This window comes from Podarcis erhardii, assembly GCF_964252035.2.
Source record: "Podarcis erhardii genome assembly, chromosome: 1".
In the NCBI taxonomy this organism is placed as follows: Eukaryota; Metazoa; Chordata; class Lepidosauria; order Squamata; family Lacertidae; genus Podarcis; species Podarcis erhardii.
Genome location: NC_138497.1, coordinates 90327444 through 90347276, shown reverse-complemented (window position 1 = coordinate 90347276; position 19833 = coordinate 90327444). Strand labels below are relative to the sequence as shown.

General features: G+C 43.4%; 1 long non-coding RNA gene across 1 annotated transcript in view; it reads left to right on the top strand.

Annotated features, from left to right (window-relative positions):
* The window catches only part of LOC309337104, a 47533-nt gene that overhangs the window by 12179 nt on the left and 15521 nt on the right, over positions 1-19833 (top strand). Inside the window, exon 2 of the long non-coding RNA XR_014154110.1 lies at positions 16473-16711. This is a non-coding gene — a long non-coding RNA (uncharacterized lncRNA). The remainder of the gene's footprint in view (positions 1-16472; positions 16712-19833) is intronic.

The window sequence follows — 19833 nt, the reverse complement described above, 5'->3', positions numbered from 1 at the left end:
ATACTTTGTACCATCAGGAATGCCAGCGGCAATTCTTTGTACTGAATCCAGGTGGCCAACAAAGAGCGTACTGTGCTCAGTTAAAGTTTATTTTTAAAATTGCTACTATGCCTATGGAGCATTCACTAGTGTTATGATATATGGAATTGGGTGGTAACCAACTCTGGAAAACAGAGTGGCTGATTCTTGGTCAGTTTTGTGTGGCACCCGTGTGTGTGTGTGTGTGTGTGTGTGTGTGTAAAACTTTTCTTTTCTTTTTTTTTTGACTCACTGTTACATCAGTCTGCAGAGTATCAAGGTTCTTAGGCAAAAGTCTCTCACTTCACCCACTACCTAGAGATGCTATTCTGCAAAGCCTTCTGCATTTAGAAGGATGGCTGGGCCTGACCACTAAGTCTAATCCCTAGCATATTTGCTTCTCACTGCAGGAAACAAAACAAAACAATCCTTTCCCATATCTGAGTTACAGTCTGATGCTCTTGAGATTCATTTGTACAATATGAAAACTTTGTGAATCTGTCCCGCAAAACTGTCAAATGTTAGGGAAATCAAACCTATTGTACAGCAGCACATTATATCTGTGAATTTTATTTTCATTGCTATCAGGTAATACACTTTTGATCAAATAAGACAGAGGAGGGCCTTCCGAGGAAACTCAGGAGTGGTACTGGTAGATAGCTATGTGCTATCCCTACCAGATGTTCTCCAACAGGTAGGGGATGCTGACAGATAGATGACAGCTCTAGGAAACACACAGGCTGTCAAAATTTCCTTCTGGACAGACTGTGGTGTTCTCACCTATTTATGACAGTTCTGTTAAGCATATTTTAACTTCCATTTTAAGCTGTCTCCTGCAGACTCCATTTTAAGAAGTGGAAAATGTAAGAGTGTAAGTTTACCCCTGACAAAAGAGATAGAGGTTTGTTCCCCTCCTAAATGTCAACATCAGTGGCTGGATAGCTCAGTCAGCAGAGCATGAGACTCTTAATCCCAGGGTTGTGGGTTCAAGCCCCACATTGGGTGAAAGCTTCCGTTGATTTAGTGGCTTGGACTAGACGATCCGCATGGGCCCTACCAACTAACTCTACATTTATATCCATTTACCCACAGATATAATTTGCCTCAATATTTGCCTAAATAATAATATGTACCTCCTTTTTCCCATTTCCAACATTTATTTCTTTGAAATCTTTATCTACACTCATGCATAGTCTACTTTGGCGCAGAAAGGACCCCTTTTCATTTTATTTCTTTTACAGAGCAAATGTCGCTAACTCATGGCAGGCACTTAAATACATCTGTCCCTTCCTCTCTGATTCTGGTAAATGACATAGCCACAACATCCAGAACACTAAGGCTTTGGAGATCATGGGCAAAAGAAGGGTTCCCCTACGAAGGCATTTATGGTTGTTGTGAAGCTGAATAATGTAATTTATGTAAGAAAATATATTTTGATCTTGTATTTTTCAAAGCATAGGCTTGCCAATGTCACTTTTTTATTTTAATATTTGGGTCCCTGTTCTCTGATAGCTTCAGAAGAGGAACTTCAGCTGTGTTGCAACCACTGTTGTTTGGCCTTCCCTGAGAGCTGGTGACTGGCCCAAGATCACATAGTAAAACTGATGGCTTCCCACCCCCCTCTCCACACAAACACACAAAGCATGGTTGGAAACAGTACCAATAGTCTGCTTCTGCTGTGATCCGTACATAGGCAGATTCAGTGCTGGTGCCAGGCTACTTGGTGCCCTAGGCAAGTCTAACTACTTGCACACCCACACCCTAAATAGCTAATTTCAGTTTTCAAAAACAGATGTCTTGTAGAAATGATAAACTTCTTCAAAATATAAAAGCAAAATATTACCAGAAATTTATAAGACATAACAAAAACTAATCTGTCACTTACTTCTAAGTAAATGTGTGTAGGACTTGGTTATGAAGCTGTTTGTTTGTTTACTTTGACCCTCTTCCAATTTCCCTCCATTAACATTTCCACAGCTGGTCTAATTACCAATGTTGAGCCCACATTTGTGTGTGTTTGTGTGTGTGTTTAAAGATCTGTATGGTATACTTAGAAAATTGCTTGCATTTTCATCCATGAATTTCTCCGACACTGAGACTTGATCCATAATTATGGGAGCCATCATCAGCCACATTATTTTAATTCCCCTTTTGCTGGCCTCTTTTTAATTAGGTCTATGTCTAGCCTTTTATACTCTTTTATTCTAAATTCAGCAGTCACGTCCCCCTGCTTTTGTATGTGTTGAGCTGGATTCTATTAAATACCCCATTGATTTTAAAATCCTGACTTTTAACATTTAAAAGTTTATATGCCTTTTGCTCCCTGGTATTTAGCAGAAGTGAGAATGTGAGATTTCCTCTCTTTTCCCCCCCTTCCATTAAAGGGCAAGCATTTCTTTTATGGTCCAAATCCCCTGGATTTTGGGAGAACCTATTTCAGCAATGTCCTTCCAGAAGTTACTGGAGAAAAGAATCCCCTTCTAAATAAAGGCTCCTTCAATGCTCTGCTGCGAGTAAAGCTCGGAAGTCGAGCGCTGAGGGCCTTCTGGCAGTTCCCTCATAGCGAGAAGTGAGGTTACAGGGAACCAGGCAGAGGGCCTTCTCGGTAGTGGCGCCCGCCCTGTGGAACGCCCTCCCATCAGATGTCAAGGAAATAAACAACAATCTGACATTTAGAAGACAGCCCTGTTTAGGGAAGTGTTTAATGTTTTATGTTTTATCGCAATTTTAATATTCTGTTGGGAGCTGCCCAGAGTGGCAGGGTATAAATATTATTATTATTATTATTATTATTATGCAACCTAGCTAAGGACTTGCAGGGTAGGTTGAATGGCACACATTGCTCTGTCCTCCAACACCTCAGCACCCCCGGCATCTACCAGCTAGGAGCTGTCTCAGTCTGCCTAATGGTAGCACCCCTCTTTCTTATTCCTTTACAAATGAAAAATATTCTCATTTGCTTATTGCTAACATTATCTAAGGCCCATCTTATGCTTTCATGCAGATGCTGTTTTTTTTAAAAAAATGTATGTCTTTGTTGGCATTCTATACATTAGAGCATTTGTTGTTGTTGTTGTTTAATGAAAAATACTTGCTGCTTGTATATTGGTCCATAGATGCCTGTGCTTATCAGTGCAGGCACTCCTAGGGGTATACAGACACTGCATGAGTATGGGACAACATACAGGGTAAGTGGGATTTAAAAGTTATGCTGACTGTGAGAAGTGCAAACACGGATAAGTGCATTGTGGCTTTCTCCGCAGGGAGTAGGTCATAACATTCAAATCAGCCATCAGCCATACTGATGAGAAACAAAGGATTAGGACGCAAATGCATAAACGGGTAACTTCAAAATTACTAAAGCAAACATCAAGGAGTGAATTAGACTGTTGAGAAGGAAGGGATAGAATTGAAATGTTCAGCAGCAGTCAGGGCTGGATTTAGATGAAGAGAGCCCCTAGGCTACTCCACTTGTGAGGCCCCTCCCCAGCTGCAGGCCTGGGCAGGTCGGGTCTTCCTGTTATATACCTGCTGGGATTGACAAGGCATCTGACCCTCACTTGAATCTCATAGCTCTCCTGACGAGTGCTTTGGTCTGCCCACCAGATACCAGGCACTCTACTATTCTAATTAGGCCCCAGTATTTTTGTTACAATTCCCTTCTCAATTAAGTAATCAATTTTAATCTAGAATTTAAATTCTCAAAACTTTCTTATTTGTTAATTTGAGCAAGTAAACTACTGCTCTAACTTCATTACAAACAGTATTTCTACCTGCAACCCACTTGAACAAACCTGCTCCTCTTCCTTTCCCAGCTATTTTGTTGCCATTTGCACTTCCGGAGGCGGCGCAAAACGGCAATGGCGGTCCTCTTTACTCTGTGAAGAGGGGCTCCGCGAAAAAGGGTCGTCCGCTGCGGCAAAGCGGAGACCCACCAAGAAAAACCACAGGCAGAGCGAGCCTGTGGCCGTGGGACTCGGCGGGCGCCAAAAGCCCCCCCAGAAACGAAGAAGGAACCTCGTAAGGGGCTCCGGAACGTGAAAGGGGGAGCAGCGCTGTGAGTTCATCGCTCTTTTCGTGGAAGCAAAGCCGCGCTGCTGCCGATGAGCGCTGACCTTTCTTCTTGAAAACACCGAAATTGGCAGCTACATACCCGTGAGTAAGGGGCACTAAATTTTGGACTAAATTTGTGGATTTAGGCTGAAAACGGGAGGCGAGTAATAGGAAGTCCGTCTCCTGATCCTGCTAACTAGATCAAAGCAAGGGCTCTGAAGAGTGCTGTAGCGTTCAAAAGGGATCGTAAAAGCAGAACAAAGGTGCATTGATAGACTTTGTTTTTAGAAGACAAAAGGGAAATCTTTGTTAAACCTGTGGATTCTATTTTCGGAACTTTCTTCCTATTTTCGAGCTATGCGGAGTTAAAAGGGACAACCTAGTCGTCGGGCTGTCAGAACGCAATAGAGAACTGTCAAACTGCTGATACTGTTGCTGAAGTTTAAACTGTTACATAGACTGAGATACTAACGCTTAAACATTATTGCTGGGACCATTCTTGACATCTTGTGGCCTTCATTCAAGAAATAGAAAGCCTTGGGAACCTTCCTTTTGTACTCCGGAATTACAAAGATTTAATACGGGGAATATAGGAACTTCAATGGCGGAAAAGAGTTTTCTCCTTCCTTGAAACTCTGAAATACTCCCCCTAGAGGATTGTGGAGACATAGAGGCCTGGGAACTGTACTTTATTGAGATTTTTTGTGGTTTAATTGTTTATATTTTGGACTTGTCTCTCTCATGGAATAAAAGACAATTTGACCTTGAACTGAGGCAGGTGTGGAATGAGCGGCTCAGGGAAAACAAGAGCAGCCAAAGCTAAAGAAAAAGAAAAAGAAAAGAAATCTGCGCAACTTGTTCAAACAACTTTAACTCATCAACGTAGATCATCTGTCCCAACTGTGCTGACAGCACAGGAGGTGGAAGTTGAGCAGCCTGCTACAGAAGACATGGCAACTGGAGGATCTGAAACAGTCCTGAAACAAATTTTGGAGCAACTGGCAATTTTAAACCAAAAGGTGGACAATCAATCATCAAAAATTGACCAAGCTATATCCTCTATTAGTAAATTATCTGATCAGGTTTCCCAGCATACTCAGGCAATTGAGAATTTGCAAGGAGCTACGGCTGAAAATTATAAATTAGCTGTGGAAGCCAATCAAAAAGCAGAGCAGGCAAACAAAAAAGTTGATGAGATTAAGGGGGAAGTAAGGCCTCTGAAAAGACAGGTAGGGGAACAACAAGCCTACCTGTCATTGGTTGAACTGAAAAGTAAGGAAAATAATCTCAGGTTAAGGGCCATCCCAGAATTGGAGGTAGGTAATTTAGAGGGATTTCTGACACTTCTATTTTCCAAATTCTGGGGAATTGAGGAAGACAAAGATTTCAAAATCGTGACGGCCTTTAGACTGGGAAGATTGGTAAAGAAAGATAAGTCCAGAGATTGTTTGGTTATTTTGAGATCAAGAGAGGAAAGAGATAAGATATTAGGCCTACATTTTAAAAAATCTTTGGAGATAGAAGGTAAAAAGGCTGAAATCTACAGAGATATACCCAAACATCTATTGGATCTTAGGACCACTTACACAGACCTGACCAAATTGTTAAGACACAACGCAATTCCTTATAGGTGGGAGTTTCCACAAGGACTATCATTTACCTATAAAGGAAGGAAAGTAAGAATCAAAACACCTGAGGATCAGCAGAAGTTCCTACACGACCACGAGGAGGACCTCCAAAAAGGAGCTGCAGCTTCTTGGCCACCACCAAGAAGGAAGGGATAGAATTGAAATGTTCAGCAGCAGTCAGGGCTGGATTTAGATGAAGAGAGCCCCTAGGCTACTCCACTTGTGAGGCCCCTCCCCAGCTGCAGGCCTGGGCAGGTCGGGTCTTCCTGTTATATACCTGCTGGGATTGACAAGGCATCTGACCCTCACTTGAATCTCATAGCTCTCCTGACGAGTGCTTTGGTCTGCCCACCAGATACCAGGCACTCTACTATTCTAATTAGGCCCCAGTGTTTTTGTTACAATTCCCTTCTCAATTAAGTAATCAATTTTAATCTAGAATTTAAATTCTCAAAACTTTCTTATTTGTTAATTTGAGCAAGTAAACTACTGCTCTAACTTCATTACAAACAGTATTTCTACCTGCAACCCACTTGAACAAACCTGCTCCTCTTCCTTTCCCAGCTATTTTGTTGCCATTTGCAACTGTAACTGCCTCTGATTACTTATCATTTAACTCTTGGGGAAAATAATTAGCATCACACGTCATGTGCATGGAAGTTGCAGAACCAATTAACCAACTAGAAGGATTCCTGTTAATAGCACCAGTTTTCCTATAACTTGAGATTGCTGGATAGTTTTGATGAACTGCAAAAGCATTTTTAGTTTTCTTTCTGTTGCCACCCTGAACTTTTCTTTATTAGTACTACTTTGTTTTGTACGATTCCTTGCAAATGAAGGAAAACAACTTTTCTGCTCATATGTGTTGATAATATAATTTTGGTTACTGAGGACAAACAAGATTGTACAAAAACAAGATTGGATGCAGGCCTGGCCAGGACATAGGCGTCCTGACTGTGACGAAGGTGACCTGTGTGCTTGCTTGATTAACAGCTGTTGGGACCTTCAAGGTCCCTGCTTTCCCTTCTTATGGTCTTTGTACTGGACCTGGAGACTTCAATAGAGAGCATTCCATATCAAGAGGGAGGGCAAGTGGGCACCCAATCAAATGACAGGGCAGGAGCTACATGGAACAGGGCCTTTTCACTGGTGGTGCCCATTGTATCCCTCGCTCTTTCCAGACCTGTTCTCTTTTGGCCTGTATTTTGGAATGCTTCAGGCTGAGCTGAAGCATTCCCTGCTTTCAGAATAGGGATTGCTGTTTGGTAGTACCCAATTGGTTAGCAGTCAGATTCTAGAACTCCCTATTGATGGCTCTTAGGTAATTCACAAAATACAGAGTCCATTCATAAAACACAGCGTTCATTCATAAAGCAGTAACATAAATCTCCATTGCTACATACTGAGTGTGTATTTCAGCGGTTGAACATACAGGTTTATGGCCATGCTGTAGTGCTTATGTGGCTGTGAATAAAAGGTGGCTGGGCTCATTGTCTCGGGGTTTGGGGGGGGCAGAGGTGACAAAACTGATTTCCAATAAGTGCCCCCTTTATTTCCATAACAAGTCCTTGAGTCTGTGCTCTGGAATAGTGACACCAGGGACCTAGAAGGTGCAGGGCTTGTCAGTCCAACCCCTGCACAGTCTCATCAGGGCTGATCGTAAGGCAATTGGAGGAATTTGGCCAAATTGGGACCCCCCCCCCCCCGCCGCTCCAGGGCAATCTAGATGGATTTTATTTATATCTATAAGATTTTGCAGACTTTGGCTGTGAATTGGGCCCCTACAAAAAGAATATTCAAGTTGTGCCCCACTGCTTCAAATTGGGCCCCACTGACTAGCCCTGAGTCTCATTGTTGCTGGGCCTGAGTTGCCCTGCCCTTGCATGAAGTCTTGAGTTTGCAATTTTGGGATAGGGGATACTGCGGCACTGGGGAGCGGGCAGGCTGGCGAGGCCCCCTAGATTTAGAGGCCCAAGTTGTCCTGCCCTCACATGAAGTATTGGGTTTGCAATTTTGGGAGAGGGGAGACTGTGGCACTGGGGAGAGGGCAGGCTGCTGAGGCCCCCTAGATTTAGAGGCCCGAGTTGTCCTGCCCTCTCATGAAGCCTTGGGTTTGCAATTTTGGGAGAGGGGAGATTGCCTGCTGGGTAATGGGCTGGCCGGCGAGGCCCCCTAGATTTAGAGGCCTAGGCTTCAGCCTGCTTACATATACATAAATCTGGCACTGGTGGCAGTTTTGCAACTTCTTCCAGCTCACTGTCAGAGCAAGTCCCCAGGGAAAAGGAAATGGATGGAATTAGACCATTAATGTCACAGAAAGGACTCAACGGCACCAGAGCCTCAGTGTAGTGAGTTGCCTAAGATCAGTGCAACTGGAGAGGCAACTGAGCTTGGCAATTAGGATTGGCCAGTGAGTTTCTGACAACATGATTTTCAAAAATAGCAACGTAATCAACAATGGGACTGTTGTTTACTATCTTTCTAGAAAACTCTGGTGTTCTGATGCATGATGTGTGTTTCCCACAAGAGGTTTGTAGCACTGTGGTTGCCGTTCCATTGGAATTCTGTACCAAAAGAGCCTATATAGAAATAATACATTTATCTGGACCCTCCACTCCTATGCCTCCCTAATAGCTTTTGGGTCTGTCCTTCACCTCCCCAGCTTGCCTGCATTTCAATAGCTAAGGATTCTAGGTAGTGCTATTTTTCTAGAAAAAGAGGTGCTGGAACACTTCATGAACACCTTCCTTGTTCTCTTATAATGGCAATGGCACCCACCTGAGAGGTGCCAGAACTGAGTTTTGGCAAGTTCCAGCTGGAAAAAAAGCCCTAATTCTAGGTCAGTGAGAAGTGGGATTCTTACACAAATCCAAGCTTGCATTTTGTAAGGTTATTTAATAGCAAGAACAGAGGTCTCCATTTGCAAAAATAAAACAGCCAAATAACTTTATTTATTTATTTATTTATTTATTTATTTATTTGCCCTGTGCTTAGAGAAACACTCACACACTTGGTTAGGCATGGCCATGAAACCTATAAGACAGATTTATTAGGAGCAGGTCTTTCATTATCTAATTACAACACCCAATAATTGCACATCTTCAATAGTCAGGAGCAATTGATTTCCTCTGCCCCCCTCCCCCCAATCTCTTCAGCACTGCAGAGCTCTGTGCCACACATTCAAGTCAGGCACTTATTTATTTATGCATATGGCTTGCGTATCTCAAGGCTAAAGGCATACATTTTTAACAACTGAAATATTCCCAAAGGAAGGAGGATGGGGAAAGGTTCCTTTCTGAACCTCTCCTGCACTATCCCTTGTTTATCTGCTCATTACCATGACTGAAAATGGATTTGTCAGGAGAAATGTAATTTAAGAAATGGAAACAGGAGCATATAGAGGGTATCTTGATAACTTAGCTGCAGTCACACACCTGTTCCCCCCCCCCTTGGTTTGTTGAGAATTTGTCCCCTCTCCGCTTAGTCGCCCTCCTTTCAAAACATGAAGACTCTTGCATGACTAGTCTGAATAAATAGTCATTCATTCCCTTATTTGGACACATTCTGATTCACGACAAAACCAGGGCACCCCTAAGGGAGTTGAACAGTTGAGCAGAACCTCTTCTGGCTCTCAGCACCTTTCAGGGGATCAGCTTTCAGAGCAGTACCAATATACAGAGAAAGAAACACCACACAGCTGACTGGTCCATTGCAATAAACTATTAGGTACAGGAATGTCACCAGGACCTCTTGAATAGCCGTTGTGTTTGTTGTAATTGATTGGTTGATTGGTTAAATTCTATTAAATTCATCTGACAATCACAGGGTGGCTTACAATATAAAAACAAAAAATGCATATGATGGTAACAAACAACAACTGCGACTGCAGAGACCAATTCTGAATTCACACATTCTTCTACAGTGGGGACATGGGTTTCCAGGCAGGAGTTGATCACAGTGAGGGTTTGCCAAGCATGTCTTCCTCCTAGCACGTTTCTCCCTTTCGTCCTGAGTTCAAGTGTCTTCAAAGCCCATGACACCTTTGGTAAAGACTGTTCTCCAATTGGAGCGTTCGCAGGCCTGTGTTTCCCAGTTGTCGGTGTTTATACTACATTTTTTAAAGATTTGCCTTGAGAGAGTCTTTGAACCTCTTCTGTTGACCACCAGCATGAAGCTTTCCATTTTTAAGTTTGGAATAGAGTAGTTGCTTTGGAATAGTTGCCTATTCCTAGAGGTTACCTGTGCCTAGGTGGCAGAAGTTAGGCTAGTCCTGTCCAGATGATGGCACAGCTGGACTACTAGCTGAAGGCACTCTGCACCAATGAGACCACCTAAGCCTCAAGCAACAGCAGTGGCTCCAGAAGTACCCCCAAGCTGAGTACCCACTCTTTCAAAGGGAGTGTAAATCCATCAAGAACAGGCAACCTCCCATCCATCTGATCTAGGGAACCACCCACTAACAGTGGGTCTTATCTGGACTGAACTTCAGTTTATTGGCTCTCATCTAGTCCGCTACTGAGGCCCAGCACATTCATTGCCACATCTACAGATGTGAAGGAGAAATAGAGCTGTGTGTCATCATTATATAGCAGGCAGTGTATTCCAAGGCTCCAGATGGTCCCCAATCAGTGGTTTCATGTAGATGCTAAACAGCATCTACAGCTAAACAGAATAGGGGATAAAATTGAACCCTGAGGAACCCAACGCTGAAGGCTCCACAGGACCGAAGAGCACTCCCCAAACATCACCCTCTGGAAAAGACACCCAAATAGAATTGAAAGCCCCTGAGAGGTCAAGAAGAATTAAAAAATGTCACATCTATCAACAGAGGTCATCATACGAGGTGACCAAAGCAGTTTCTGTGCCCAAACCAGGCCTAAACCCCGATTGAAATGGATCTAGAAAATGAGTTTTCTCCAAAAGCATCTGGATCTGGTCAGTGACTACCCACTCAAAAACCTTGCCCAAGAAGGGAAGATCAGAAACCGTTCAGTAATTACTTAGATTTTCTGAATCTAGTGAAGGTTTCTGGAGGAGTGGCCTTACCACTGCCTGCTTCAAGTAGGCAGGGACCATCCCCTCTTGCAAGGAAGCATTACTCATCTCCCTAGCCTAGCCAGCTGTCCCCTTCCTGTTAGTTTTCATCAGCCAAGAGGCGCAAGGGTTCAGAGCTCATGTGGTCACCCTAGCAGCTGATCTAAGCACTTTGTCCCCATGTGTTTCCCCAAATCTGCCTGTCATTAAGCACTCTTATCTAGTTCTTTGAAGTGTATTTTGTTCCTACTCCAGACTCCTGTGCAAGGTTACTTCCCTGCTATAGAAAACACATATTAGCCTCCTTCAGCAAGGCTAAATGGCCAGATACACCATAAAAATAACCAACCCTCCATTAAAGTGTGCATGACAAGCATGCTGCTGGTATGAATGTCACACTAAGGAAGAAACTTCTTGCATTTAATTTGCTGGAAAGGCCTTGTAAGAGGAAGTCCTGTAGTTCACTGGTAGAGCACTTGCTTGCATGCATGTAGAAGATCCCAGTCCAAACCCCAGCATTTCCAGATAGGGCTAGAATAGAATCTCATCTGAAAATCTGAGAGCCGTTGCCAGTCAGTGTTGCCAGTACTGAGCTAGATGAACCTATGGTTTGCCTCAGTATAAAACTCTAAAATACATGTTTTGGTCTCATAATCACAGTCAGGGCTTCTTTCTCCATATTCCCAGGAAATCAGATACATGAGAATCTGATACCTCAGGGGTTTTAAAAAATCTCCTATTCATCCCTCCATCCCAAGTGAGCATGTTTCCAGCTAATATAAGCTTCATATTATTTAGGCTAATATCACAATAATATCACAAAATCCATGAAGTTACGTTTGGACTAAGCAAAACTTCCAGTACTTTTTAGTTCAGTTCTTTTCCCTCTTCCCCTTGACTAGCAGAAGCAGCATAAATTATGCAGAATGAGCCTATATATGTAAATATGCTAAAGATGCATAATTTAAATTAAAGAATGTGGCTTTTGTTGACATAGAATATAATCACCTTTGGAGAATAATTTGTTTTTAATTTTTTAAGGGTTCAGAACACACAGCTCTGGCCTCAATTGGAGCAGGCATTGGCTGAGATATGTACCTTTCAGTACTGAAATTTGCCTGTCATTTCTGCCTTTAAAGATACTGGTAGAATTTCCAGCCTCAATATAAACAGAGTTCTTTCATTTTAATTTTAAGAGAAGAAGAAATGAAAGGAATAAGGAAAGAAGACAGAGGTCATAGGGATGGGAGAAAAATGAACACCGAGATAAGGAAATGAAGAATGGAAGGCAATTCGGTAGGAAAGGAATTCAGGCAGTGGCAAAAAAAGTTTTTACTCCTACAATGCAATCCAGAGGTATAACAAAATAATGGTGATGAAACTGATTTTTTTTTTAAAAAATGGTGAGAAACAATGCACTTAGATTAATGGCTGCCGATCTAAGAGGTGCCATTAACTTCAGTAATATGTGATGGAAAGACAGAGAAATGAAGGGAAGAATCAAAGGCGAGTATCAGAAGAAAGTGAGAGTCAAAAGCAGCAAGGAAGGAAAGAAGGACTCAAAGCAAAGAACTGGAGGAGCCTTTGGAGGACATAAGCCTTTGAAGTCCCAGTATGTTTACTCAGAGCAAAGCCTGTGTGACAGTTGCTGTCTTGTGTATACTGCTCCCGGCGCTCTGGGCCTGTCACTTTGCAAACAGTCCTGTCACCAACTAACACAAAAATAGCATGTGTTGGTCCATCTCCATTCTTCACTTATGATAAAGCCAAATAACTATTTGCAAGCAATAGCTGTCCTCGGTGTTGTAGGTCTGCAGATAATCTGGAAGGTGGCATATGGAAAAGGATGACATTCTCGCCAACCATGATTTCTTTGTCATGGCGCTTCTGCTAAAAGAAAACCTTTCACTGAAAACAGAACTTATTCCTTGACAGTTACTCTTCAGTTTCAGAATCCTTTTTTTCATTAATGGCACAGCTTCTACAATCTTGCTACTACCATGGATTTCATGAGCATCTCATTGTTTGATCCCCAAAGGATAGATCTTTTTGTGAGACACCTTCACCCACTTCCCTCACCTGAAAGTCCAAGAGCTATGGAGATAGAGAAGAGGAAGGTGGAAGAGGTGGAAGTAGGTGCTCTCATAGCCCTGACAGAGCATTTTTTCCTTGCCAGGAAGGTATACGGGCAGGTGCACCAACTAGGGCAAGGACCTAGGGGAAGGACCACCTGAAAAAATTCAGTGAAGGGTCTGGGCCCACTCAAAGTTCTGTGGCGGCCGTGCACGCATGCTGTGAGGTGTGCTTCCATCATCTGTGCAAGCTACAGGGTATATGCACAACATCCCAGCATGCCCTGCAGCATGTGCGAGTAACATCAGCATGCCCTGAAGCATGTGCACATGGCACAAGCACACCATGGGACGTGATTACATCATGTGTACTTGGTGGAAGGCATGCACACACAGCATGCTGACATCAAGTAGCCCTGGAGGGGAGGGGAGGCAGCACACATGTGTCTGGCAATCCTTGGTGGGAAATGATGTGAATGAATAGCACCAACAGGGACGTTTTCTAATTGTAACTGCCATGCAGGGCCCTCAATCTGCATTCTGACCACAGTGTGTATGAAAGTCCATAGCCTCAATCCAAAGAAAGGTCCTGTGTGGCACTTCTTAAAAGTTCTCTTAGGCACCCCCTAAGAAAGGCAGGAGGCCTCTGAATACCAGTTGCTGTGAATCACAAGTTAGGAAAATGCTGCTGCATTCAGGTCTTGCTTGTGGGCTTCCCATCTGATTGCCCACAGGATGCTGGACCATATGGGGCTTGGGGCTGATCCATAGGGGCTCTTCTTGTGTACTCATTCAGAGAGGATGGGTGATATCTCTACATCTTGTGCTCATGCTATCTTAAGATACCAATTATGTGCTGCATATTTCTGGTTCTCTCCTGCAATTCCCCATTTCAGTAGTTTTCAAGCTCCAAAATCCTGGAATTATTCAGCACTTTATAAGGCATCCTTTCCATCCATGATAAGATATAATGGCAGATGAGTATCCCTGGAAGACAGTTTGCCCATGTGCACCCCACTTTCCAGAGCAGTGTAATAATAATAATAATAATAATAATAATAATAATAATAATAATAATAATAATTTGTACCCCGCCCATCTGGCTGGGTTTCCTCAGCAACTCTGGGCGGCTCACAACAGCAATAATAATAATAATAATAATAATAATAATAATAATAATAATAATTAATAATTTGATAAAACATCAAACATTAAAAGCTTCCCTAAATAGGGCTGCCTTCAGTTGTCTACTAAAAGTCAGATAGTTGTTTATTTCCTTGAAATCTGATGGGAGGGCATTCCACAGGGCGGGCGCCACTACAGAGAAGGCCCTCTGCCTGGTCTATGAGAAGTCTATGAGCAATGGTCAAGGTTTCAAATTCCTTTACTCATTGGGGGTTGAAGGTGCTAACTAATAAACAGAATATTAGTTCTATTTAGAAATATACAAGCAAGGCATATTGGAAACAGACACTCCTACAGCAGGCAGGCAATATGCTCACCTTAGAAAGAGCCCCTGCAATCCCATGTTATTCGAAGTGGTTAGCTCTGTGGAGTGTCACCTTTCCTAAAGTACAGTAAATAAGTATTGAATTCCAAAAGTGAAAAAGGGCTTCCCAACAATCCAGAAAAAACAACTCTGTGGTTGTGAACAACACATTTGTTGCCCATTCATAGTGATCAAGGTGGCCAAACACATCACCATTGTGAATTGTAGTTTCACTGCCTCCAGAAATCTTGCCTAGACAATAGCTCTGTAAAATGAATTGCTTTCTTGAACATTTCTGCCCATAAATCTGAGGTTTTATCACATTAACAAGAGAACATGGGAAGTCTATGGAGTTCATTTATCCATAAATAACATGACCCATAAAGCCTAATTTCTCTTACTATGACAAAAGTGATTGTTAATAAACAGTTGTGATCTGATCTGTGCTTTCAGGGATATTTATGCAGATGCTCAGTATGTTGCAAAAAAATCTGGTTAGGTTCATTGCAATGTTCATGAATAATACATAGGTTCAGCGAGTGAGATTTTTTAAAAAAGCCAGTCAAGAGGAAAATGCCCTGGTCTGGGATGGAACAGTGAGGAAGGCAAAGGGGGAAAGGCTGCCTTAATCCCAATGTGCTTTGTCTTTTAAAGGGGGACCCTGAACAACAATACCTGTCCATGACATCTATTGCTATTTGTGGCTGTCAATCCCAGGAGATTGATGATACTGGACGTGGCTGGTGATTTCATCTTCACTCTTCATCGTTCCATTCAGCAAAGCTCTTTGAATTGGACAAACCTGGCAGCTAATCATTGAAAGGCCCTTGGAGCATCAATACTGCCCTGTCATTTGTATTGATGGCAAGTGTTTCTGCTTGAAAGTGAAATCAAAGAGGGACAAGGCAGACTGGAGACTTTGGAATGATAAACCTGAGTTAGATTAAAAAAAATATGAGGTTGGAGAGCCAGGCCTCAACTACCTTGCTTCCACTTTCTCTCCCTCTCCCTCATCCCCTTCTCTCCCTCTCCCTCTCCTTACTCCTTCTACCTGATGGCTGCATATGAGATGAGTCTGCTTCCCCAGGACCGAATGTACCTTGAAGCCATATTGTTGCATGTTGATTGCATTCAAGCAATCCATCTAACATCAAGGCTATCAATGACTACTAGCAAGGATGGACAGAATGGCTATACTCTGCCTCCATGGTCAGAGGTGATATGTTTCTGAATGCCAGTTACTTGAAACCGCAGGAGGGGAAAGTTGTTTTGCTCAGGTCCTGCTTGCTGGCTTTCTATGGGCATCTGGTTGTCAACTTTGAGAACAGGATGCTAAACTAGATGGGCCATTAGCCAGATCCTCCAAGGCCTTTTGTGGTATATGAAGAGAGGTCATGTTGTTGTTGTTGTTTAGTCATTTAGTCGTGTCCGACTCTTCGTGACCCCATGGACCAGAGCACGCCAAGCACTCCTGTCTTCCACTGCCTCCCGCAGTTTGGTCAAAGTTGTCTTTGTCCATGGAGTTTTCTTGGCAGGGATACTGGAGTGGCTTGCCGGTTCCTCCTCCAGGTGGATCACGTTTGGTCCAAACTCTCCATTATGACCTGTCCATCTTGAGTGCCCTGCTTGGCATAGTTCATAGCTTCTCTGTGTTATTCAAGCCCCTTCGCCATGGCAAGGCAGTGATCCATGAAGGGGAGAGAGGTCATAGGTGAGGGTAATTGGCACGGCAGACAGCGAGGAGCCTTTTAAAAGAGAAAGAGACTTTGGATACTTGAGAGTGGTGGAGAAGGATGACCAAAGGTCATGAACAGAGCTGGGGGTGTAAGAAGGCATCATTTTCCAAGGCATCATTTTCCATTGCTTGCAGCACTGTCTTCTTTCCACTGCAGTTTGTTATACTAAAAAAACTATGTTATTCATTGAACTGTCTGTTGGGGGCAAATTACATAATTTATGTAATTAATTTCTTTATACATATGACATTGTCATTGTGTTATTCCAATGCAAAGGAAACACAACACAAAGGGCAAGGGGGACACACACAATCAATTACAAATCATTTGAGGACTGGAAGCAGCAACAACAGCAAATAACAAACATATTCACTGGATTGATTTCCATTCTGACATTGGATAAATAAGCAAACATTGGCCATTTCATATTCTGGTTTGTCAGAATTCTTTGCCATCCCTAATGACAGCTGAGAGATAAGTAGGGAGACACAGGCATGGAGAGATTTGAAGGGAATCAAGTCCTCCTCATCCCTCCAGGATCCTGAAAAGCCATGGAAGTCATTGTAAGAAATGAAGGAGGGGAATCGCGTGGTCTGAACAATGAGAGAAGCAAGCAAAGAACTTGTGGACCTACCTGTTTCCAAGGAAAAGCTATCCACAAAATGCAACATATTGCTCAGGGTAAGCATCCATGATACTGTATAAATGCTCCTTTTATTTGTATTTATTCTATCTCTCCTTTTTGGTCTTTTTCTGCTTTGTTTTATAAGCACTCAGCGTATTGCACGGTGTTATAGCACACTATCATTTTTAAACCATTAAATGTTAACTTCATTTTCTTGTATGAATTATGCTCCCCTCTTTTAGGTTTGTAATGAAAAATAAGTACAGGTTATGCAAGCAATAACCTCCGTGTAAGCAGCAGCTATCTTTTTTAAACGGTTTATTATGCCACAGTCTGGTACTCCATTAAATATAGATTACAGACTGTTGAATAAATGAATATCAACGAAGCAGCCCCAGCCTTCTGTACATATCAATGCAAATAATGAATCATGGCATCTCATGAAAATGTATAACAGAGGAGAGCAGGTCAAGAAGTAATTACACATTTGTCTAATCTCATGCTTCTTGCACTCAAAGCAGGCTGAAAATGCATCACTGGTGAGAAAAAGAAGCAAGAAAGCAAAGGTGCTGCTGACCTCTCTTTGCGGGGAGGAAAGGACTGAAAAAAATGAGCTAGTTCTGCTCATATATTTTTGGTGGGGTGTTGTTGTTTTTTGTAAACTCACATATTTATTTGAGTCACTACAGAAGCAGTTTGCAAGCTGATAGCTCTAGGGACGTGCCATGGGTTCATGTGGACCATGGGTGATAGATATTGAAGGCCGGGTTGAGATTTGAAATGGGATGTTTATAAAGTCAAAATTGTCTACTCTTTGGCATCAGAAGAACCTCTCAGGAGTCACTAGAAGTTTTAAAAAGCATGTTCTCCTGGAAATGCTCTTTCTGAGGGAGCTACACTGGGCACAACCACAATGTTTTCATAGACTAAAATACCAGCAAGCATATTACAGAACCTGAGTTGGAAGGGAGCACAAAGGCATTTTGGTTAGGTGGCCTTCCAGATTCTGCTTACAAAGCTCTTAGGAAGGAAAGTCTATCACCTTCCATAGTAGCCCACTTCACAGCTCCCTTAATGTTTAGCAGAAATCCGTTTTATCTTATTTGCAGACATTGGTTTGGCTTCCATCAGTCTATGTGACAGCCCATCAAATATTTGAAGATGGTATTTAATGGCCTGATGGTGGTGGTGATGGTGATGATTAGGAGAAGGATTTCCCCAACCTCTAATGTCCCAGGGTGGGTTACAACAATTTTAAAATACAGTTTAAGAACTTACAATTGAAAAACACAATTACAAAGAATAGGATGGGTCCTGAAAGTGGGGTGTCAAAGGCCAGGGTAAAGAGGTCTGTCTCTAGCCTTCACCAAAAACTGTATAATAACATTTCCATATGCACATTTGTGGGGAGGGAGTTTCACGACAGAGAATGTCCTCTCCTGGGCCACTGCCACCTGAGCTTCTGAGGGCAGCAGAATAACTTAGAAGTCTCTTCTGCCAATCTTAGCACTGGAGAAAGTCTGTAGGGAAGGAAATGGTTTTTCAGATATTTGGGACCTAAGCATTTTAGGGCATTAAACACAAATGTGAGCATATTGAATTGGGCCCAGAAATGAACTGGCAACAAATGAAGTGGGTTTTTTAAAAAAAAAAAAAAAACACAGTTGATATATGTGATAGAGTCCCAGCCAGTAATCTAGCTGATTCATTTTGAACCTGTGATGGGATAGTGAGCTGCTTGTGCGTAAAAGCTTGATCCCTCTGGGGTTTGGCTGGTCATCCAAACCGATGCACTAACGGAGCCCCCAAAGCATGACTCCGTCAGTCGCTGGTAGAATCTGACAGTGGGCGTCTACGGAATTTACGCCAACATAAAAGCTCTTTGACAGACATGCGCTTTCGAGACTCTCTGCGTGACAGTTTCCGGCGAAGGGTGGGCGTTCCCAACGGGGGTCCCGTTACCTCTCCACTACTCTCACTGGAAGCATCCCAGAGCCTCCCCTCCGCTGTGACTCCTGCACTCCCCCTGCTGGTTCCCTCTTCTGCTACAGATTCTCTCCTATTCTCCTGGAGCCTGTCCACCACCTGTCTCTCCGATGGCAGTTCCCTGACATCCACCTCCCCCCCCCAGGGCCCCCTTCACCCCCTCCCGCCTCCTCTCCCACTGGCGGTGAGGGCGGAAAGCCCCTGAAGGAACTCTCCTCGTCGTCCGAGGATTCTAACACTTCCAGCCACGGCGTACCGTCTCTCTCCCCGTCTTCCTCTTCTTCGTCGGAGTCGGCTTCTTCACCCACCCCTGACTCTGGGAACCCTTCAAACTCTCCTTCCTCATCGGTGGTCCCAAAGTGTTCCCTTCTAAATCGAGCCACGGGTTGCGGTTTTCTTGGGAAACGCTGATGAAATGTTTCTATTAAAACCTCGTCATTGACTACCTCTGCTGGTACCCAAGTGTTTTCCGACTCTGCTTCCCCCTCCCATTCTACCAGATATTCCACCTGATTCCCCTTCCACCTGGAATCAATGATTCCTGCCACGTTCATGTCGCGCTCTCTCTCTTCTATCACGGGCGTTTGGGTGGCCTCTCTCTCACGCTCCCCCCACTCGCGTCCCTCTCGGTACGGCGACAGTAATGACCTGTGAAATACTGGGTGTAATTTCATGTGACTGGGCAGCCTGAGTTTGAATGCCACTGGGTTGACCTGCTGTATGACCTCAAAGGGTCCCAATCTTTTGGGCCTCAATTTCTTACTCCCGCCCTTGAACGGTAGCCCTTGGGTGGACAACCACACCCGGTCCCCCACCCTTATAGTTTCACCTTCCCTCCTATTTCTGTCTGCTTGCTTCTTATATTCTTCCTTGGCTTTCTCTAAGTTAAGTTGAAGCTGACGGTGGATCGCCTCCATCTCTTCAAAAAAATATTCCGCCGCCGGCACGCTCCACCTCTCCCCTCCCTCTCCTGGGAATGCCCGGGGGTGACACCCATAATTTGCCAGGAAGGGACTCATCCCTGTGGACACGTTCTCCGCGTTGTTGTAGGCAAATTCTGCTAGAGGTAACTTATCCACCCAATCATTTTCTCTGTCTTTTACATAACACCTCAGGTATTGTTGTAAAACCCCATTTGCCCTTTCCGCTTGCCCATTGGTTTCTGGGTGCCGGGCAGTTGAGAAATTGAGTT